We start from the raw sequence: 23,746 nt of genomic DNA on the forward strand, positions 1-23,746 counted from the left end.
AATATAAATTGAGCCTACTGTGTTAAAAACATCAAATGTTTTTTATATATATATATATATAATGTGTATAATTATAAAAATAATATATATAGTTGTATTATATATAAAACATGTCATACATGCCAACATATTTATTATTTCTCATGAAAATATATTCTTGAATATGTTTTCAAATATGTCTGTTACAGAAATATATACATATATATAGCATAAATCTATACTTGCATTTTCAATCATAAATGACTTTACTGCGAAATATATCTACATATAAAGATAGAATTTGAGGAGAATTTTTAATGCAGCTACTTGAAATATATACAACCTACATGTATGGTAATAAGAACATTAGTTCCTTGGTGGAACATTAACAAATATCGGTGAGAGAGTGTTAAATGCTCTTACAGTAAAAGCAAAGATAAATTAAATTTGAATAAAGTAATTTTTGGAAAAAAATTGATGATTTTTAAAATTTTTTATTGAAGTATATTTGATTTAAAATATTGTGCTAATTTCAGGGTAGAGCAAACTGAGTCTGTTATACATATATGTATACCCACTCTTTTTTAGACTCTTTTCCCATGTAGACCATTACAGAGTATTGAGTAGAGTTCACTGTGTTATACAGTAGGTCCTTATTAGTTATCTATTTCATATACAGTAGTGTGTATATGTCAATCCCAATCTTCCAATTTATCCCTCCTCCCCCTAGCCCTGGAAACCATATGTTAATTTTCTACATCTGTAAATCTATTTGTTTCATAGATAAGTTCATTTGTACCCTGCTTTTAGATTCCACATATAAGTCACATCATATAATATTTGACTTACTCAGTATGAAAATCTCTATGTCCATGCATGTTGCTGCAAATGGCATTACTTGCTTTTTTATGGCTGAGTAATATTCCATTGTGTATATGTACCACATCTTTATCCATTCCTCTGTCAGTGGACATTTAGGTGGTTTCATGTCCTGGCTATGATAAATAGTGCTGCAATGAACAGTGAGGTGCATGTATCTTTTTGAATTATGGTTTTCTCTGGATATATGCCCAGGAGTGGGATTGCTGGATCATATGGTAGCTCTATTTATTTATTTAAGGAAACTCCATACTGTTTCCATAGTGGCTATACCAGTTTACATTACCACCAACAGTGTAAGATGGTTACCTTTTCTCCACACTCTCTCCAGCATTTATTGTTTGTAGATTTTTTGATGATGGCCATTCTGTGCAGTCTGAGGTGATACTACATTGTAGTTTTTATTTGAATTTCTTTAATAATTAGTTAAGTATCTTTTCATGTGCTTTTTAGCCAACTGTATGCCTTCTTTGGGAAATGTCTATTTATATCTCTCCCCACTTTTTGATCGGGTTGTTTGGGGTTTTTTTTTGATATTGAGCTGCATGAACTGTTTGTATATTTTGGAAATTATTCCCTTGTCAGTTGCTTCATTTGCAAATATTTTCTCCCATTCTGAGGGTTGTCTTTTAGTTTTGTTTATGGTTTCCTTTGCTGTGCAAAAGCTTTTAGGTATAATTTGGTCTAATTTTTTTTTGTCTTTATTTTTATTACACTATGAGGTGGATTGAAAAAGATCTTACAGCAATTTATGCCACAGAGGGTTCTGCCTAGATTTTCCTCTAAGAGTTTTATAGCATCTGGCCTTACATTTGATCCCTAATCAATTTTGAGTTTACTTTCTTGTATGGTTTTAGGAGGTGTTATAATTTCATTCTTTTACATGTAATTGTCCAATTATCCTAGCGTCACTTACTGAAGAGACTTTTTTCCATTGTATATTCATACCTCCTTTGTCATAGATTAGGTGCACGGGTACCTCTAGATTTTCTATCCTGTCCCATTGATCTATATTTCTGATATTGTGCCAGTACCATAAGATATTGATGACTGTAGCTTTGCAGTATTGTCTGAAGTCAGGGAGCCTGATTCCTTCAGATCCGTTTTTCTTTTCCAAGATTGCTTTGGCTATTTGGGGTCTTATTGTTTCCATCCAAATTGTAAAATTTTTTGTTCTAGTTCTGTAAAAAAAAATGTCACGGGTAATTTGATAAGGATTTCATTGAATCTGTAGATTGTTGTGTAGTATAGTCATTTTCACAATATTGATTCTTCCAATCCAAGAACACGGTATATTTCTCCATCTGTTTTTATCATCTTAGATTTGTTTCATCAGTATTTTATACTTCTCTGAGTACAGGTTTTTTACCTCCTTATGTAGATTTATTCCTAGGTATTTTATTCTTTTTGATGTTATGGTAAATGAGATTGCTACCTTCATTTCCATTTCTGATATTTAGTTGTTAGTGTATAGGAATGCAAGAGATTTCTGTGTATTAATTTTAAATCCTGAAACTTTAACAAATTATTTGATGATCTCTAGTAGTTTTCTGGTAGCATCTTTAGGGTTTTCTATGTATAGTATGATGTCATCTGCAAACAGTGACAGTTTTACTTCTTTTCCAATTTGGATTCTTTTTATTTTTTTTTCTCAGATTGCCATAGCCAGGACTTCCACAAATATTTTGAATAATAGTGTTGAGAGAGGACATCCTTGTCATGTTTCTGATCTTAGAGGAAATACTTTCAGCTTTTCACTGTTGAGAATGATGTCTGCTGTGGGTTTGTCGTATATGGCCTTTACTATGTTGAGGTAGGTTCCCTCTATGACCACTTTCTGGAGAGTTTTTATCATAAATGGATGTTGAATTTGTCAAAAGCTTTTTCTGCACCTATTGAGATGATCATATGGTTTTTATTCTTCAATATGTAGATGTGGTGTATCACACTGACTGATTTGTGAGTATTGAAGAATCCTTGCATCCCTGGGATAAATTCCATGTGATCATTGCTGTATGATCCTTTTAAGGTGATGTTGGATTTGGTTTGCTAGTATTTTGTTGAGGATATTTGCATCTATATTTATCTGTGATATTGGCTTATAATTTACTTTTTTTGTTATATTTTTGTCAGGTTTTGGTATCAGGGTGATGGTGGCCTCATAGAATGATCTTGGGAGTATTCCTTCCTCTGCAATTCTTTGGAAGCCTTTCAACAGGGTAGGTGTTAACTCTTCTGTAAATGTTTGATAGATTTCACCTGAGAAGCCACCTGGTCCTGGGCTTTTATTTGTTGGATGATTATTATTTTTTAATTATTACAAAAACACTTCAAGAATTTAATGCATTAATTACACACTCTCAGAGTCTGAACACTTCATGTTGTGGACTACCACATCTATTTGTTGAAACTTAAGCCCTCTCTCACCCAACTGACAGTCTTATATTTCTACTACATATCTCACCTCCTCAAATTCAACCTATCCAAATCCAAACTGATTTTCTATCAGAACTTCCATTCATCTACAGATGGAGGATCCTATGAATTATAATTTCCTGTGGGCCATTTGATCATGCCACCAGTTTTAAACAGACTAGTGTGATTTCTCCACCACTGGCCAATCCTCTTTAATTATTTATTTATTTGTTTATTTGTTAATTTATTTAAACATCTTTATTGGAATGTAATTGCGTTACAATGGTGTGTTAGTTTCTGCTTTATAACAAAGTGAATCAGCTATATATATTCATATATCCCCATATCACCTCCCCCATGTGTCTCCCTCCCACACTCCCTATCCCACCCATCTAGGTGGTCACAAAGCACTGAGCTGAGGTCCCTGTTCTATGTGGCTGGTTCCTACTAGCTATTTATTTTACATTTGGTAGTATATATAAGTCCATGCCACAATCTCACTTCGTCTCATCTTACCGTTCTCCATCCCCATGTCCTCTAGTCCATTTGCTACGTCTGCATCTTTATTCCTGTCCTGCTCACAGGTTTCAGAACCTTTTTTTTTTTTTTTAGAGTCCATATATATGTGTTAGCATATGGTATTTTTTTCTCTTTATGACTTACTTCACTCTGTATGACAGACTCTAGGTCCATCCATCTCAGTACAAATAACTCAATTTCCTTTCTTTTTATGGCTAACATTCCATTGTATATATGTGCAACATCTTCTTTGTCCATTCATCTCTCACTGGACACTTAGGTTGCTTCCATGTCCTGGCTATTGTAAATAGAGCAATGAACATTGTTTTACATGACTCTTTTTGAATTATGGTTTATTTAGGGTATATGCTCAGGAGTGGGATTGTTGGGTCGTATGGTAGTTCTATCTTTAGTTTTCTAAGGAACCTCCATACTGTTCCACATACTGGTTGTATCAATTTACATTCCCACCAACAGGGCAAGAGTATTCCCTTTTCTCCACACCCTCTCCAACATTTATTGTTTGTAGATTTTTTTTAATCATGGTCATTCTGACTGGTCTAATGTGATACCTTATTGTAGTTTTGATTTGCATTTCTCTAATGATTAGTGATGTTGAGCATTGTTGCATATGTTTGTTGACAATTTGTATATCTTATAGCAGAAATGTCTACTTAGGTCTTCTGCCCAATTCTGGATTGGTTTGTTTGTTTTTGATATTGAGCTGCATAAACTGCTTGTAAATTTTGGAGATTAATCGTTTATCAGTTGCTTCATTTGCAAATGTTTTCTCCCATTCTGTGGGTTGTCTTTTTGTCTTGTATATGGTTAACTTTGCTGTGCAAAAGCTTTTAAGTTTCATTAGTCCCCATTTGTTCATTTTTGTTTTTATTTCCATTTCTCTAGGAGGTAGTTCAAAAAGGATCTTGCTGTGATTTATGTCACAGAGTGTTCTGCTTATATTTTCCTCTAAGAGTTTTACAGTGTCTGGCTTTACGTTTAGGTCTTTAGTCCATTTTGAGTGCATTTTTGTGCATGGTGATAAGAACTGTTCCAATTTCACTCTTTTACATGTAGTTGTCCAGTTTTCCCAGCACCACTTATTGAAGAGACTGTCTTTTCTCCATTGTATATTCTCGCCCCCTTTGTCAAATATAGGTTGACCATATGTGCATGGGTTTATTTCTGGGCTTTCTATCCTGTTCCATTGATCTATATTTCTGTTTTTGTGCCAGTACCATGCTGTCTTGATTACTGTAGACTTGTAGTATAGTCTGAAGTCAGGGAACCTGATTCCTCCATCTCCATTTTTCTTTCTCAAGATTGCTTTGGCTCTTCGGGGTCTTTTGTGTTTCCATACAAATTGTGATATTTTTTGTTCTAGCTCTGTGAAAAATGTCATTGGTAGTTTGATAAGGATTGCATTGAATCTGTAGATTGCTTTGGGTAGTATAGTCATTTTCACAAGGTTGATTCTCCCAATCCAAGTACATGGTATATCTCTCCATCTGCTTGTATCATCTTTAATTACTTTCATCAGTGTCTTATCATTTTCTGCATACAGGTCTTTTGTATCCTTAGGTAGGTCTATTCCTAGGTATTTTATTCGTTTTGTTGCAGTGGTAAATGGGAGTGTTTCCTTAATTTCTCCTTCAGATTTCTCATCTCTAGTGTATAGGAATGAAAGAGATTTCTGTGCATTTATTTTGTATCCTGCTACTTTACCAAATTCATTGATTAGCTCTGGTAGTTTTCTGGTAGCATCTTTAGGATTCTTTACGTATATTATCATGTCATGTGCAAACAGTGACAGTTTTACTTTTTTTCTGATTTAGATTCTTTTTATTTCTTTTTCTTCTCTTATTGCTGTCACTAAAACTATGTTGAATAATAGTGGTGAGAGTGGACATCCTTGTCTTGTTCCTGCTCTTAGAGGAAATGGTTTCAGTTTTTCACCATTGAGAAAGATGTTGGCTGTGGGTTTCAGATATGGCCTTTTATATGTTGAGGTAAGTTCCCTCTATGTCTACTTTCTGGAGGGTTTTTATCATAAATGGGTGTTGAATTTTGTTGAAAGCTTTTTCTGCATCTATTGAGATGATTATATGGTTTTTCTCCATCTGTTTGTTAATATGCTTTATCACATTGATTGATTTGCATATATTGAAGAATCCTTGCATTCCTGGGATAAATCCAACTTGATCATGGTGTATGATCCTTTTAATATGCTGTTAGATTCTCTTTGCTAGTATTTTATTGAGGACATTTGCATCTATTTTCATCAGTGATATTGGCCTGTAGTTTTCTTTCTTTGTGACATCTTTGTCTGCATTTGGTATCAGTGTGTTGGTGGCCCCATAGAATGAGTTTGGAAGTTTTCCTCCCTCTGCTATATGTTGGAAGATTTTGAGAAAGATAGGTGTTAGCTCTTCTCCAAATGTTTGATAGAATTCACCTATCATGCCATCTGGCCCTGGGCTTTTGTTTCTTGGAAGATTTTTATCACATTCTCAATTTCAGTGTTTGTGAGTGGTCAGTTATATTTTCTATTTCTTCCTGGTTCAGTCTCAGAAGGTTGTGCATTTTAAAGAATTTGTTCATTTCTTCTAGGTTGTCCATTTTATTGGCATATAGTTGCTTGTAGTAATCTATCATGATCTGCAGTGTCAGTTGTTACTTCTCCTTTTCCATTTTTAATTCTATTGATTTGAGTCTTCTCCCTTTTTTTCTTGATGAGTCTGGGTAATGGTTTACCAATTCTTTTTATCTTCGCAAAGAACCAGCTTTTAGTTTTATTGATCTTTGCTATTGTTTCCTTCATTTCTTTTTCATTTATTTCTGATCTGATGTTTATGATTTCTTTACTTCTGCTAACTTTGGGATTTTTGTTGTTGTTCTTCTTCTTCTTTCTCTAATTTCTTAAGGTGTAGAGATAGGTGGTTTATTTTGAGATTTTTCTTGTTTTTGAGGTAGGATTGTATTGCTGTAAACTTCGCCTTTCAAACTGCTTTTGCTGCATCCCATAGTTTTTAGGTCATTGTATTTTTACTGTCATTTTTTTCTAGGTATTTTTTGATTTCCTCTTTGACTTCTTCAGTGACCTATTGGTTATTAAGTAGTGTATGGTTTAGCCACCATGTGTATGTATTTATTAAACATATATCCCTGTAATTGATATCTAGTCTCATAGCATGATCAAAAAAGATTCTTGATATGATTTCTATTTTCTTAAATTTACCAAGGCTTGATTTGTGACCCACGATATTATCTATCCTGAAGAATGTTCCATGAGCACTTGAGAAGAATGTGCATTCTGTTGCTTTTGGGTGGAATGTCCTATAACTATCAATTAAGTCCATCTTTTTAATGTATTATTTAAGTGTGTGTTTCCTTATTTATTTTCATTTTGGATGATCTGTCCAGTGGTGAAAGTGAGGTGTTAAAGGACTCTACTATAATTGTATTACTGTTGATTTCCCCTTTTATGACTGCTAGCTTTGCCTTATGTATTGAGTTGCTCCTATGTTGGGTCTGTAAATGTTATATCTTCCTCTTGGATTGATCCCTTGATTGTTATGCAGTGTCCTTCTTTGTCTCTTGTAATAGTCTTTGTTTTAAATTCTATTTAGTCTGATATGAGAATTTCTACTCCAGGTCTCTTTTGATTTCCATTTGCATGGAATATCTTTTTCCATCCCCTCATTTTCAGTCTGTATGTGTCCCTAGGTCTGAAGTGCATCTCTTGTCAACAGCATATATATAGGAGTGTGTTTTTTTTATCCATTCAGCCCGTCTATATCTTTGGGTTGGAGTATTTAATCCATTTACATTGAAGGTAATTATCAACATGTATGTTCCTATTACCATTTTCTTAATTGTTTGGGGTTTGTTATTGTAGGTCTTTTCCTTCTCTTGTGTTTCCTGCCTAGAGAAGTTCCTTTAGCATTTCTTGTAAAGCTGGTTTGGTGATACTGAATTCACTAAGCTTTTGCTTGTCTGTAAAGGTTTTAATTTCTCCATTGAATCTGAATAAGATCCCTGCTGGGTACAGTAATCTTGGTTGTAGGTTTTTCCCTTTCATCAATTTAAATATATCCTGCCACTCTGTTCTGGCTTGCAGAGTTTCTGCTGAAAGATCAGCTGTTAACCTTATGAGGATTCCCTTGTATGTTATTTGCTGTGTTTCCCTCACTGTTTTTAATATTTTTTCTTTGAATTTAATTTTTGATAGTTTGATTAATATGTGTCTTGCCATGTTTCTCCTTGGATTTATCCTGTATGGGACTCTCTGTGCTTCCTGGACTTGATTAACTATTCCCTTTCCTATATTAGGGAAGTTATCAACTATAATCTCTTCAAATATATTCTCAGTCCCTTTTTTTTTTCTCTTCTTCTTCTGGGCCCCTATAATTCGAATGTTGGTGCATTTAATTTTGTACCAGAGGTCTCTAAAACTGTCCTCAATTCTTTTCCTTCTTTTTTCTTTATTCTGCTCTGCAGTAGTTATTTCCACTATTTTATCTTCCAGGTCACTTATCCATTCATCTGCCTCATTTATTCTGCTATTGATTCCTTGTAGACAATTTTTAATTTCATTTATTGTGTTGTTCATCATTATTTGCTTGCTCCTTAGCTCTTCTTGGTGCTTGTTAAACGTTTCTTGTATTTTCTCCATTCTATTTCCAAGATTTGGATCATCTTTACTATCATTACTCTGAATTCTTTTTCAGCTGGACTGCTTATTTCCTCTTCATTTGTTTGGTCTGGTGGGTTTTTACCTTGCTCCTTCATCTACTGTGTGTTTCTTCGTCTTCTCATTTTGCTTAACTTATTGTGTTTCAGGTCTCCTTTTCACAAGCTGCAGGTTCTTAGTTCCCATTAGTTTTTGTGTCTGCCCCCTTTGGCTAAAGTTGGTTCAGTGGGTTGTGTAGGCTTCCTGGTGGAGGGGACTAGTGTCTGTGTTCTGGTTGATGAGGCTGGATCTTGTCTTTCTGTTGGGCAGGACTGCCTCCTGTAGTGTGTTTTGGCGTTTCAGTCACTGTATTATTTTAGGCAGCCTCTCTACTCATTGGTGGGGTTGTGTTCCTGTCTTGCTAGTTGTTTGGCATAGGGTGTCCAGCCCTATAGCTTGCTGGTCATTGTCTGGAGCTGGATTTTAGCATTGAGATGGAGATATCCGAGAGAGTTTTCACCATTTGATATTATATGGAGCTGGGAGGTCTCTGGTTTACCAATGTCCTCAACTCAGCTCTCCCACCTCAGAGGCACAGGCCTGACACCTTCCTGGAACACCAAGACCCTGTCAGTCACATGGCTGCTAGTGTTGGAGGGTCTCCTGCTGAGGTGGGGGTATGGTTGTGACTCACTTTGAGGACAAGGACACTGGCAGAAAAAGTTCTGGGAAGTACTCTTTGGCATGATCCCTCCCAGAGTCTGCCATTACCCCACCAAAGAGAATGTAGGCTCCAGTGCTGTGAATCCTCAGGCCAAACAACCTGTTGGAAAATTTTCTTCCTGGTTCTTCCTGGTTCAGTGTTGGAAGTTTGTAATGTTACTAAGAATTTATCCATTTCTTGTATTTTTCCATTTTATTGGCATCTAGTTGCTTGTAGTAGTTTCTTATGATTTTTTGTATTTCTGTTGTGTCAGTTGTAACTTCGTCTTTTTCATTTCTAATTTTATTGATTTGAGTCCTCTCCCTTTTTTTCTTGTTGGGTCTGAGTTTTCTATTTGAGTTAACCATTTATCAATTTTGTTTATCTTGTCAAAGAACCAGCTTTAATTTCATTGATATTTGCTATTGTTTTCTCCATTTCTATTTTATTTATTTCTGTTCTGATCTCTATGATTTCATTCCTTCTACTAACTTTGGTATTTTTTTGTTCTTCTTTCTCTAGTTTCTTTAGGTGTAAGGATAGGTTGTTCATTTGAGAATTTTCTTGTTTCTTCAATTAAGATTGTATTGATATAAACCTGCCTCTTAGAACTGTTTTTGTTGTGTCTTATATGTTTTGGACCATCGTGTTTTCATTGTCACTTTTCTCTAGGTGTTTTTTGATTTCTTCAGTGATCCATTGATTATTTATTAACATATTGCTTAACCTTCCTCTGTTTGTGTATTTTCCATTTTTTCCCTCTAATTTATTTCTAATCTCACAGTGTTGTGGTCAGAAAAGATACTTGATATGATTTCAATATTCTTAAATTTACTGAAACTTGATTTGTGACACAAGATGTGATCTATTCTCAAGAATGTTCCATGTGTACTTGAGAAGAAAGTGCATTCTGATGCTTTCAGATGGAATGTTCTATAAATATCAAGTATGTTCATCTACTCTAATGTGTCTTTAAGGGTTGTGTTGTCTTATTGATTTTCTGTCTGGATGATCTGTCTATTGATGTTAGTGGGATGTTCAAGTCCCCCACTATTATAGGATTACTGTCAATTTCTCCTTTTCTGGTTGTTAGCATTTGCATTATAAATTGAGATGCTCTTATTTTGCAGGCATATATATTTACAATTGTTATATCATCTTCTTTGATTGATCACTTGATCATTATGCAGTGCCCTTCCTTGTCTCTTGTAACACTCTTTCTTTTAAAGTTCATTTTCCTGAAATTAGTAGTGTTATTCCAGCTTTCTTTTGATTTCAATTTGAATGGAGTTTCCTTTTCTATTCCCTCACTTTCAGTCTGTATGTGTGTCAGGTCTGAAGTGGGTCTCTTGTAGACAGCATATATATGGGTCTTGTTTTTGTATCCATTCAGCCCATCTGTGCCTTTTGGTTGGAGCATTTAATCCATTTAAAACATTTAAGGTAATTATCCATAAGGATGTTCCTATTGCCATTTTCCTAATTATTTTGGGTCTGTTTTTGTGGGTCTTTTTTCTTCCCTTTCTTTTTTGTTCTCTTTTCTTTTTTTCCTGCCTCTAGAAGCTCATTTAGCATTTGTTGTAAAGTTGGTTTTGTGGAGCTGAATTCTCTTAGCTTTTGCTTGTCTTTAAAGGTGTTGATTTCTCCATTGAATCTGAGTGAGAGCCCTGCTGGGTGGAGTATTCTGGGTTGCAGGTATTTCCCTTTCATCACTTTAAATATATCATGCTTCTCCCTTTGGGCCTAAGAGTTTCTGTTGAAAAATTAGCTGATAACCTTATGTGGATTCCCTTTATGTTATTTGTTGTTATTCCCTTGCTGCTTTTAATATTTTTCTTTGTATTTAATTTATATTAGTTTGATTAAAATGTGTCTTGGTGTGTTTCTCCTTGGATTTACCCTGTATAGGACTCTCTGAAAATCCTGGACTTAGGTGACTATTTCCTTTGCCATAATATATAAGTTTTTGACTGTAATCTCTTCAAATATTTTCTCAGTCCCTTCCTCTTTCCCCCCTTCTTCTGGGACACCTATAATTTGAATGTTGGTGAGTTTTATGTTGCCCCAGAGGTGTCTGATACTGTCCTCATTTAATTCTTTTTTTCTTTATTCTGTTCCACAGCAGTGATTTACACCATTCTATCTTCCGGCTCACTTCTCCATTCTTCTGCCTCAGTTATCTGCCAATGATTCCTTCTAGTGTATTTTTCATTTCAGTAATTGTATTGTTCATCATTCTTTATTTTTTCTTTAGTTCTTCTATGTCCTCACTGAAAATTCCTTGTGTCTTGTTGATCTGTGTCTCCATTCTTTTTTTCACAATCTTGGATCATCTTTTCTTTTATTACTCTGAATTGTTTTTCAGGTAGATTGCCTATCTCCTCGTCATTTATTTGGTCTTATTGGTTTTTACCTTGCTCTTCCATCTGCAACATATTTTTATGGCATCTCACTTTCTCTAACTTAGTGTGTTTGTGGTCTCCTTTCTGCAGCTGCAAGGTTGTAGTTCCTTTTGCTCTGGTGTCTTCTCCCTGGTGGGTGAGATTGCTTCAAGGGCTTTGTAGCCTTTCTGGTGGGAGGGACTGGTGAATGTCCTATCTTAGGTGGATCTGGGTCTTTTCCCTCTGGTGGGCAGAACCATGTCAAGGGGTGTGTTTTGGGGTGTCTTTGAGCTTGGTATGACTTTCAGCAGCCTGTCTGCTGATGGGTGTGGCTGTGTTCCTTTCTTGCTCATTGTTTGGCCTGAAGCATTCAAGGACTGGAGCTTGCAGGCTTTTGCATAGGGCCAGGTCTTGGTGCCGAGATGGAGACCTCCAGGAGAGCTCACAGCAATTAATATTCCCTGAGGCTGGGAGTTTCCTGGTGGTTCACTGTTCAAGACTCAGTGCTCCCACTGCTGGGGTTCAGCTTTGACTGCCAACCAGGGAACCAAGACTCTGCAAGCCATGCACTGTGGTCAAAAATACAAAAAGGAACAAAACAAAACAAGACAGACTGACAAAAATATAAGAAAAAAAAGGCAAATAATAAAAGAAAACCAAACAAAATAAAACCAAAGAAAACCAAAAAAACCCAAGAAAACAATTAAGCAAACAAAAACCAATAACGAAAACAAACAGTAAAAAATGAAGCTAATAAAATTAAAAAATAAAAGTAAAAAAATATATATACTAAATTATTTTTAAAAATTAAAAATTTTAAAAACAGCAGCAACAACTCATTAACAACAATTATTCCCTGAAGCCTCTTCTACCAGTGTCCTTGTCCCTACTTTGAGCTACAGCTGACCCTTGCCTCCCCAGGAGGCCCTCTAAGGCCTCTAAGTAAGTCTCTGGACCCTCTTTGTGCACTGTGTGGGCAGCTCAGAGTCTGACCTGACCCAACTCGCATGTGTATGTGCCCACAATGTCCACAGCTCCTAAAGCTAGATCTATCTCAGTTTCAGGAGCACTTTTTTCTATTCAGATGTTCCACACTCACTGGATTTACCAAGTTGATTGTTGGCATTTAATCTATGGCTTGTTCAGCTGCAATTGGAGATTTCAGTTCTTTTTCCTTAGTTACACAGTCCCTGGGCCTCAGCTTTGGTTTCAGCCCTACCTCTGCATGTGGGCCACGCTCAAGAATCTGTTTCCCACCTAGGTGAGAGGGGGCAAAGGTAGCTACTGGAGGCCCATTATTGGCCCATTTTGGTGGGAGGGATGAGGGCAGTGACTAACTTGTGCATGCTTGCCCCAGTCAGTCACTGTCTGCGTGGCAGGCAGTGACTTAGGTGGGAGGGACAGGAGGCAGCAACTGGCTGGGGTGCATGTTCTCTCTCAGGTGGAGGGGGATAAGGCCACAGTGACTGGAATACAAGTGCTTGCTCTGGTGGGAGCCCCTTCTAGTCCCTGCAGAGACAGTGGCTGGCAAGAGGCAGCAACTGACTGGAGCACACATGCTCACTCAGGTGGGTGAGGGATAAGTCAGCAATGACTGGAACAAACACACTTGTTCTGGTGGAACCCCCTCCCAGTGTCCACAGAGGCAGGGAATGGCGCGTGGGGAGAGATGCTGTGATGGTGACCCTGACTTTCATGTGTCACTCAATAATGGAGCCTTTTTTCTATGGTGGTCGGGGTTTCTTCCAGGTGCATTTCCAGTTTCAGAGCTCCTCACTCCCATCCCCTTAGGCTGTCTCTGCACAGCCAACCACATTCCTCTCTTCAGGTCCACTCTTCAAACCCCATGTTCCAGCACCCAGCCTCTATCAGCACTGGCATACATCCATCTCAGGCTAGGGCATGTAGGGCTGTGGCATGGACTGTCTTTGTAAGCCTTGTTGTGTCCTGCCTGCCATAGACTGGCTGCTGCACTTTACTCTGATATCCCCTGAAGATCCCCTTCTATCTCACCTGATCTCCCTGCTGGCGAGGGAGCTTCCTTGGATGTGGGAACCTCTCCTCTCCTTCAGCTCCCACACCAAGGTGTGCAGGTCTCGTCCTGTTTCCTCTTTTTCTTCTGTTTCTCTTGTCTGTCCTATTAGGTTATATGGGGATATTTTCCTGTCCCTTTAGGTGTCCAAGGTCCTCTGCTAGTGTTCAGCAGGTGTTCTCTGTGAATTATTCCATATGTAGATGTATTCTTTTTTTTTTCTTTTTTTGCGGTATGCGGGCCTCTCACTGTTGTGGCCTCTCCCATTGCAGAGTACAGGTTCCAGATGCGCAGGCTCAGCGGCCATGGCTCATGGTCCCAGCCGCTCTGAGGTATGAGGGATCTTCCTAGACCAGGGCATGAACCCTTGTTGCCTGCATCAACAGGCAGACTCAACCACTGCACCACCAGGGAAGCCCTGTAGATGTATTCTTGATGTACTTGTATGGAGAGGTAAACTCCAGGTCTTCCTCTTCTGCCAACTTGACCTCTCTGATGATTTTTGTATTATCACTGCTACTGTTATATTTTCCCCAGTGAATTTTATAATCTATATTTTCATGAAAATTTCCCTTATGGATTTTTAAAATATTAACAGGTTTCCATCCAGTAATTCAGTGCATTAGAATCAATAGTCTCACATGAAAGAATGAAATATATTTAATGTCACCTTCATTCATTTACTTGGCTATGCAGAAAATTTAAAACTCTTTCCAGTTTTTGTCACTGATCAAAGAAATATATATTGACAGATAATGAAGCAGCTTATGCACTTTTATGGGTGTATCAAATTAGATTAACATGTCTGAAGAATAGACAGGGGTTTGATTTTATAGAGGAAAACACAAGTTGAGAAGGGCTGTCCCTTCTCAAATTCAAAGAGTCCAGGGTAGTTATGACTATTCATCTAATGGACTGATTCTAGGCAATAAAAAATCTCCCTTCCTCCTGCTGAAATATGAGTGGCTGTGCATGAAAGTGCCCCTTTCAGGGGCTTTCTGACTCTACTTAAAATGAGGTGTCCTTGGGCTTCCCTGGTGGCACAGTGGTTGAGAGTCCGCCTGCCAATGCAGGGGACATGGGTTCGTGCCACGGTCCGGGAAGATCCCACATGTCGCAGAGCGGCTGGGCCCATGAGCCATGGCCGCTGATCCTGCATGTCCAGAGCCTGTGCTCTGCAATGGGAGAAGCCACAACAGTGAGACGCCCACGTACTGCAAAAAAAAAAAAATGAGGTTTCCTTTATTTATTTTCATATAGATATGGATGATATAGATAAAAATGTAGAAAATAAATTAGATAATTCACTTTATGATCTTTAAGAAAAGGAATGGCAAAGTCTTACTTGTGTTTTAGAAACACAGCTATATAAGTAACTGCTGATACAGATTTACTGGTGCAGTGAAATAAAATTCTGTTCCTTTATAAAAAAAATTTTCCCTTGTTGATTTTGCCTCCTTCACTTTGCCATCCACTGCACTCCAAAAGAAGGATAATATGCAAATCTAAATGTCTCAATCTTATTCTCACTTTGTTGGCTGACTAATTCAGAATACTGAAATAAATCCACAACCCAAGTGTATTTAGTTAGCATTTGTAGTGCTTAACATGGGAAGACACAACTAAACAAGACAAAATCACCTTATAAGGAAACTCTTGTGAGCTTTCGATATCAGTTTTTAAGTCACATTTATGGTGACAATTATAAGACAAATTGTGATGGGTGGCATTGCTGGCTCCTTGTTATACACAAGGAAGGAATTCATTCAGATCATAAAAGGTTAATAATGAAGGGCCTCAAACTATAAGCCACTGGTGCCCACCAGGAAGCTTTGACATCAGAGAAACTACAAAAGGATGTTTGAGTTCCACATATGAAAAGAGAAAGACAGAAAGAAAGAAGACTCAATTCATACAGATCATGAAAGTTGGGACTTGCCCTAGCAAATGGATTTTCTCTTCCTCCCTCTTTTTTTTTTACGGTACGTTTGCCTCTCACTGTTGTGGCCTCTCCCATGTGGAGCACAGGCTCCGGACGCGCAGGCTCAGCAGCAATGGCTCACGGGCCCAGCCGCTCCGTGGCATGTGGGATCCTCCCAGACTGGGGCACGAATCTGCTTCCCCTGCATTGGCAGGTGGACTCTCAACCACTGCACCATCAGGGAAGCCCTCTTCCTCCCTCTTGTCACAAAAAAATTCTGTTCCTACTACCAAAAATAATCATTTCACATTTGCTCTGTATATACCACATGTTTCCTTTTCATGGACTTTAGTGTTTTTATCAGTTTCTCCACTACTCTCCACCTGTGAAATTGTGATTTGTAATAAGAAATATATATTTGGTCTTCATCCCACTTTCTGGCACAGAAGTCCTAAAACCCTTGGAATTTCCTAAGTGAGGAAAGCTTAAAGGTGTCCCTTGTCATGTTAATGAGATTTTTGTGCCTCACTTAAGGATAAGGGTTGGTATCCAGGAGAACCAACCAAGTGATTACAGGTGTGAAACTTTCAGTCTCACTCTCCTACCCTCCAGGGGAGGTCAGGGGAGAGAGGCTGGATGTTAAATCAGTTGTCAATGATCAATAATTAAATTGATCATGCCTGTGTAATGAAGCCTCCATAAAAACCCAGAAAGCTTCCAGGTTGGTGAACATGTGGAGACTGGCGGAGAAACATGGAAGAAGCTCCATATCCCTTTCCCATGCCTTGCCTTATATATCTCTTCCATCTGACTGTTCCTGAATTACATCCTTTTGTAATAAACTGGTAATCTAGTAAGTAAAATGTTTCTCTGAATTATGTGAGTGTCTCTAGAAAAATAGTTGAACCTGAGGTGGTGGTTGTGGGAACCTCTGACTTACAGCTAGTTAGTCAGAAGTACAAGTGACAACATGGGTTTGAGTTTGGTATATTAAGTGTTGGGGGAGGGGGAGCAGAATTGTAGGATTAGTGCTCAGTCTGTGAGATCTGACACTATCTCTAGGTAGCTAGTGTCAGAATTCAGTTGAACTCTAGGACACCAGCTAGTGTTGAAGAATTGCTTGGATGTATGAAGAAAACCACCACCATCACACTTTGTAATGGGGTACTAGAATCTATACAGCCTTTTTTCTGAATTGTTCCTAATTTCATACAAATATTGCTTAGTATTCTCTGTCAGAGAGCACTCCTTCAGCATATTTCTTTAGTCAATTTTTGCCTTTTCTTCCTAGTTGATTATAAATCCCACTAGGGCAAGCGTTATCACTATTTGTTAAACTCTCTGTATCTAGCACACAGATCAGTTCTAGAGACACAAAATGCATCCAGAAATCAATGAAGAGTCATTAAAAGATATTTAAGCAAGGTAAATGACATGATTAGATTTGCATTATGTATTGTTCATAGGCTTGTTGGAAAGATCGATAGAAGAACATCTTGTGAGAACAATAATTTGTCATTTGGCTTCTCAATCTCCTGCATCTTTAATATCCTCCTCTATGCTACATTATTTCCATGAGGATGAAAACATGCTACCACACTCATAGAAATCTTCAATGAACCCATCTCCCTTCCAGCAGCATCCAAGTTTGCACACAGACCTCTAGAATAAAAAAATAAATAAAATATCTTAAAATATTAAAGGTATTTCCTGCTTTATTTCTATTCCATTCTTAACATTTCACATCTCATTCTTTCCAAATATTTAAGGAAAAATATTTATTAAAATATGGCAAATTCTTGGAAAGGAACACAATCATAAGTCTACAAGTTGGTAAGTTTTTTACAGAAGGAAAATACGTGTGTAGTCATCAACATTATCATGTGTTGATCTGAAATAAATAGATGCCAAATATTCTCCAGTGAAGATGGGTTTATCTGGGATCAGCAGAAAATTGCAAATTGGAGTCTGCAACCATTGCCAGCTATGAGCAAGTTCCTATATGACAGGGGAAAGAGAATACTTTTATAGAGGGGGAAAAGAAATCAGCAGGGCTATAATTATAAAGAGTCCATGTCTTTTCATTTGCTGAGTCCATGCCAGGAGAAAAGAGGAGTCTTTCTTCTTCCTGTCGGACTCTACTATCATTGTAGGGTTTGAGAGCTCCCCCTTCTGGTCTCCTGATTATTTAATTGAAGATTCAGTTTATTAATTTTTTATATTTCCCCCTTTTGAGCAAGATCATCTTCTGAAAACTTTGTTGATAAGGAGTCAGGTTTTCTAGTTTCAGTGTTTTTTGTCCACTAATGGCAGAAAGGACCTTCATGGATGTAGTGTCTCACAGTGGAAGGAAAGTGCACAGATTAGAAAGCTCTTGAGGTCACATTTGTGTAACACTGAGGAGTAGGAGTTAAACTCTTAGACAATTTTTATCTAAAGTTCATGTGTTATCAAGATCATTTGAAATGCTTTACTATCATTAAAATCTTGGTGACAAACTTTGGACAGTCCTGGACTGTGTAACTTGGGAAATCTGTCTCATCAGATTTTGTTGGCATCAATTCTGGGAAATCTTTACTTTTAGGCAACAAGTTGGTGTGCAGGTCCAGTAAGAGTTATATGCTTTCTTTAGATGTTTCATGTGAATCTAAGAGTCCCTTCCTTGTAGTTTCATGGCACAAGTTTTCAAATCATACCTGATAGGTTGAAGAGAGGTCTTCCAAAAGTGTATTTTATAATAGACAAAATCTCTAGTTTGCAAGGTGTGATGCTTAAGGTCTTCATCTCTCAAAATCACACTATGAAAAGATTACCCTACCAAATCTTGGTTATTTTTAACAGAAGCAATTAGGCCTTTGGAATATTGGACTATCTCACATTTTATCAGTTCTGGGTCAAAAGAAGCAGGAGACAAGTTTATCTGATGCTTGTGACTACTTCAAAAATGAGTCTCAAAAGGGATGAATCTAAGATTTAGAAAGACGAATTGAAATGATTTTGGCCAAGATATTCAGAGGGCTTCCACAAATTTTGCCAACTGAGTCCTCGATTATGAAATGAGTTCCCTGATTACTATGAAATTTGAGAGGAGTTACCCAGGTAGATATAATCTTCTCCAAAAGGACATTAGCCACAGAAGATGCAGTAGCCTGTCTGCAAGGGAATGTTTCAGTCCATTGTGAAAACATACAGACCAGTACTAAGACATATTTATATCCATTAGATGAATAAAGTTGTATGAGATCCATTTGCCAGACCTTGAATTGTCCATTAGGCAGTTTACTGTCTAGGAGCAATAAAAACAGGCTTTTCTGGGTTGTACTTTGTATGAGAGGGACAAGTGAGATATTCACTTTGTGCAGCCTTTAAATGTTTCACCACCAGTGTTAAATCATAAATGCTATCATTTTGTTAGACCAATGATTTAATGCATGTATAGTGGTGAGAAGTAGGAATTTTAGAACCTCTGGTAGCACTGTGTTGTTACTTAGTCTAAACCAGAGCTTTCTCTTTTTTTATCCAACCAAAAAACATTGTTGAATTTCCAGTCTTTTATTTTTCCTTTTTCTGAGGTCAATTGTTGGGCTTCTATAGCCACATCTTCTGAATTATCATTTGGAGAAATAACCCTTTGGATCATGACAGGTTTGGCTTCATATTGATCCCTTTAAGGGCAAAGTTTCTTGTGGACATATCAATAAGGTGATTTCCTTTAGCTTCCATATAGTCAAGTAGAGAAAGCTCTGAATCCTAATAATAGCTAAAGTGGTAGGTAAAAGTATTCCATGTAATAATTTCTGAGCATAGAGGTCATTTAAAATTTTATTTCTGCTGGGAGTAAGGAAGCCATATTGCATCCATAGCACTCAATAATCATAAAAACATATCTATTATTAGTATAAATATTGGCAGTTTTGTCCTTGGCTGAAGTACAAACCCATGTAAGAGTGCATAGTTCAGCCTGTTGGGCTGAAGTAGCCTTAGGTAAAGATACTGTCTCAAATGCATCAAAAAGAGTTGCAATAGCATGCCTAGCACAATTTTTATCATTGTCACTTTTTAAAGTAGGTACCATCAGTGAATCATGAGAAGTCTGCACTCCTAAGAAGGTTTCTCATAGATCATTACAAGGAGTCAGGAGGATGTCTGTCAGCATTAAGCAGTCATGAGGGACTTCATCAATGATGGAAAGGAAAAGGGTAGCAGGGTTAAGGTTATCACAAAGTAAGAGTTGTGTGTGAAGCAGTTAACAAAAGACTTCATAGGTGGTGAGGGAGCTGAGAAGTGTTGAGTGTGATGATAATTTAGGAGAGATGCTTTGGCAAGAGGTACAAAAATGGTTAAAGGGGATCCCATAACAATTTCCTCAGTGGTCTAACCAAAAGGGTAGTGGTCATAATGGCTCTAAGGCAAAGGGATATCTCTGTTCCACAAGGGCCAATTGTTGATTATAATACCATATGGGTCAATGGTGGTCCCCATATTTTTGGGTTAGTACCTAAAGGACATTTTCTTCTTTTCATATAGAAAAATATAAAATAGAATATGTTAATTGGGATGCTCAGGGGCTTGTGGGTTTATCAACTCTCCTTTAAGGCCTCAAAATATATGTTGACTAGTTCTCACAAAACTGGCTCATAATTTGGCTATAAGAAAAAAAAATTGGAATCCAATTTTGGCAATAACTATGTAGCCTGAGAAAACCTCACATTTGGCACTTTATTTGGGGTTTGGAGAAACTTAAGACACCATAAATTCTATCTGGATCTAAGTGTAGCCCTTGTTCAAATATCAGATCCCATATATATCAAACTTGAATTTGGGCACTGCAATTTCACTTTGGTTGCATTGTGTGCCTCTAAGGATAAAGGCTTTTGCAAGTGGATGCTGTCTTCCTATAAGGAGGCTTGAGAAAGAGAGCAAAAAAAAATCATTCACATATTGCAACAAAGTAGAACCTTTAAATAAATCTATATCAATAGATCAGCCTTCAGGATTGTGAGGAATAAGAAGAACTCTGAGTAAAACCCTGAGGCATTAATATCCAGGTGAATTGATTTTCTTCCCAAGTGAATATAAAAATTATTGACTATCTTCATCAACTAGAATACTAAAGAATGCACTGCATAAATCAATTACAGTAACAAATTTACTTCCAGTGAGAATGGATTTTAGTAACATATGAAAGTTAGGAACAACAGAGTGTCAAGGAATAATATTGCTTATTGCTCAGAGGTCTTGGATAAGCCTCCACACTGAGGACTTATGTTTTCTCACCTGTAAAATGTGAATGTTATAAGGGTTTCTACAAGGAGTAGTGAAACCTTGCCCCTTGTAATCTTCTAATACAGGATTTATGTTTTGAGGGGCTTCCTTACTTACAGTGTATTGATTAACTCTGAGAAGAGTTTTTAAGGGATATATTTGAATCTCATGGGAGGTGCACTGTGAATTTTGCCAACATCAGTCAGAGGTTTTGCCTATAAAGAAATTTGGAGCTGATTCAGCAGGAACAAATGATCAGTGTTCCAATATTCAGCTCTAGTGTCATCAGAGATGGAACAAGTAAAAGATGTCAAAGGGTTATTTAATTCACCTGATTCGTTACTCTAACTAATGCCAAATACTTGAATTATTTTCCCCTTTTAGAGAAAGAAATTTTGGCATGATACTTCTGTAGGAGGTCTTGGTCTAACAAATGGGTAGGAATGGAGGAAGTAAGGAGAAAAGGGTGTGTATCTCTCAAAAGGCTTAAACAAAAAGGAATAAGTTTAGAGACAGGGAACTCTTTAGGTTCATTAGACATCTCCACTGTGTAAACAGTTTTAGTACTCTGAGGCAGGGGCTCTTTCATAATATTTGAGTTGAGCACTGAGAATGTGGTACCTGTGTCAATTAAGACTGGAGAAATTTTTCTCCAATCAATTAAGAGGAGGATTGTGAAGAGCCTCTGTAGTTCTTTGGACCCCAATCATTGAGCATCAGGAGGATTTTGGAAAGGCTGTTAGAGGGCTGAAGGTACCTAAAGCACTTAATTTGTAACAATCTGATTTCCAGCTTCTTGGCTTTTTGCAATAATAGCATAAACTAGGAGGATTTTAGTTTCATTTAGGAGCCTTCATTTGCTGGAGTTGAAGACTAACAATTTTGGTGACTCATCTAGGGTACAAGAGAGCTGGTTTACCAGATTAACTAAATCTAGAATCGACATAGTTTCCTATTCTTCCAGGTCCTTTTTACTAGAAGGGAATGGTTCCAGTTCAGTCCATTAAAAAACATATAGTTAAGAGTTACCTGGATAATCAGTATTGAGAAGGAAGACCAGAATTTTCTTTAAAAAGAATCTGAAGTTGATCATAACATTCATGAACAATTTCATCAGATTTTTTTGTGTGTGCATGCCTGAGCTTTGCTCCAATCAACAGGTTTTGGAAAAGCCCTAGGAACTGCTTGATAAATTTGACAAGCAATTGCTCAAGCCTGTTACATAATAAGTTGGTGTGCTTCTCTCCTTCTTGTACTTCTAAAGACTTTTCAGGGGCTTCCCTGGTGGTGCAGTGGTTGAGAGTCCACCTGCCGATTCAGGGGACATGGGTTCGTGCCCCAGTCTGGGAAGATCCCACATGCCGTGGAGCAGCTAGGCCCGTGAGCCATGGCCACTGAGCCTGCGCGTCTGGAACCTGTGCTCAGCTGCAGGAGAGGCCACAACATTGAGAGGCCAATGTACCAGAAAAAAAAAAAAAGACTTTTGAGGATTTTTCCAATCAGCAGTTTTCATCCAATGCTAAGTCTGGCCTTCACTGACAAACATATGAAAAAGATGATGTAAGTCAGAGAAACCAGGTTGATAAGTATGAATGATTATATTAAATTCTTCAGCAAATCTGTGAGGATCTTCAGATGCTTTGGGAAAAAAATTTTTTTTTCAATTTTTTTTAACATCTTTATTGGGGTATAATTGCTTTACAATGGTGTGTTAGTTTCTGCTTTATAACAAAGTGAATCAGTTAAACATATACATATGTTCCCATATCTCTTCCCTCTTGCGTCTCCCTCCCTCCCACCCTCCCTATCCCACCCCTCCAGACGGTCACACAGCACCGATCCGATATCCTTGTGCCATGAGACGGCTTCCCACTAGCTATCTACCTTACGTTTGTTGGTGTATATATGTCCATGCCTCTCTCTCGCCCTGTCACAGCTCACCCTTCCCCCTCCCCATATCCTCAAGTCCGTTCTCCAGTAGGTCTGTGTCTTTATTCCTGTCTTACCCCTAGCTTCTTCATAACAATCTTTTTATTCTTAAATTCCCTATATATGTGTTAGCATACGGTATTTGTCTTTCGCTTTCTGACTTACTTCTCTCTGTATGACAGACTCTAGGTCTATCCACCTCATTACAAATAGCTCAATTTCGTTTCTCTTTATGGCTGAGTAATATTCCATTGTATATATGTGCCACATCTTCTTTATCCGTTCATCCGATGATGGGCACCTAGGTTGCTTCCATCTCCAGGCAATTGTAAATAGAGCTGCAATGAATATTTTGGTACATGACTATTTTTGAATTATGGTTTTCTCAGGGTGTATGCCCAGTAGTGGGATTGCTGGGACATACGGTAGTCCCATCTGTAGTTTTTTAAGGAACCTCCATACTGTTCTCCATAGTGGCTGAACCAATTCACATTCCCACCAGCAGTGCAAGAGTGTTCCCATTTCTCCACACCATCTCCAGCATTTATTGTTTCTAGATTTTTTGGTGATGGCCATTCTGACTGGTGTGAGATGATATCTCATTGTAGTTTTGATTTGCATTTCTCTAATGATTAATGATGTTGAGCATTCTTTCCTGTGTTTGTTGGCAGTCTGTATATCTTCTTTGGAGAAATTTCTATTTAGGTCTTCTGCCCATTTTTGGATTGTTTTTTTTGTTTGTTTTTTTGTTATTGGGCTGCATGAGCTGCTTGTAAATTTTGGAGATTAATCCTTTGTCAGTTGCTTCAATTGCAAATATTTTCTCCCGTTCTGAGGGTTGTCTTTTGGTCTTGTTTATGGTTTCCTTTGCTGTGCAAAAGCTTTCAAGTTTCACTAGGTCCCATTTGTTTATTTTTGTTTTTATTTCCATTTCTCTAGGATGTGGGTCAAAAAGGATCTTGCTGTGATTTATGTCATAGAGTGTTCTGCCTATGTTTTTCTCTAAGAGTTTGATAGTTTCTGGCCTTACATTTAGGTCTTTAATCCATTT

This window comes from Lagenorhynchus albirostris, chromosome 18 (genome assembly GCF_949774975.1).
Source record: "Lagenorhynchus albirostris chromosome 18, mLagAlb1.1, whole genome shotgun sequence".
NCBI classification, from domain to species: Eukaryota; Metazoa; Chordata; class Mammalia; order Artiodactyla; family Delphinidae; genus Lagenorhynchus; species Lagenorhynchus albirostris.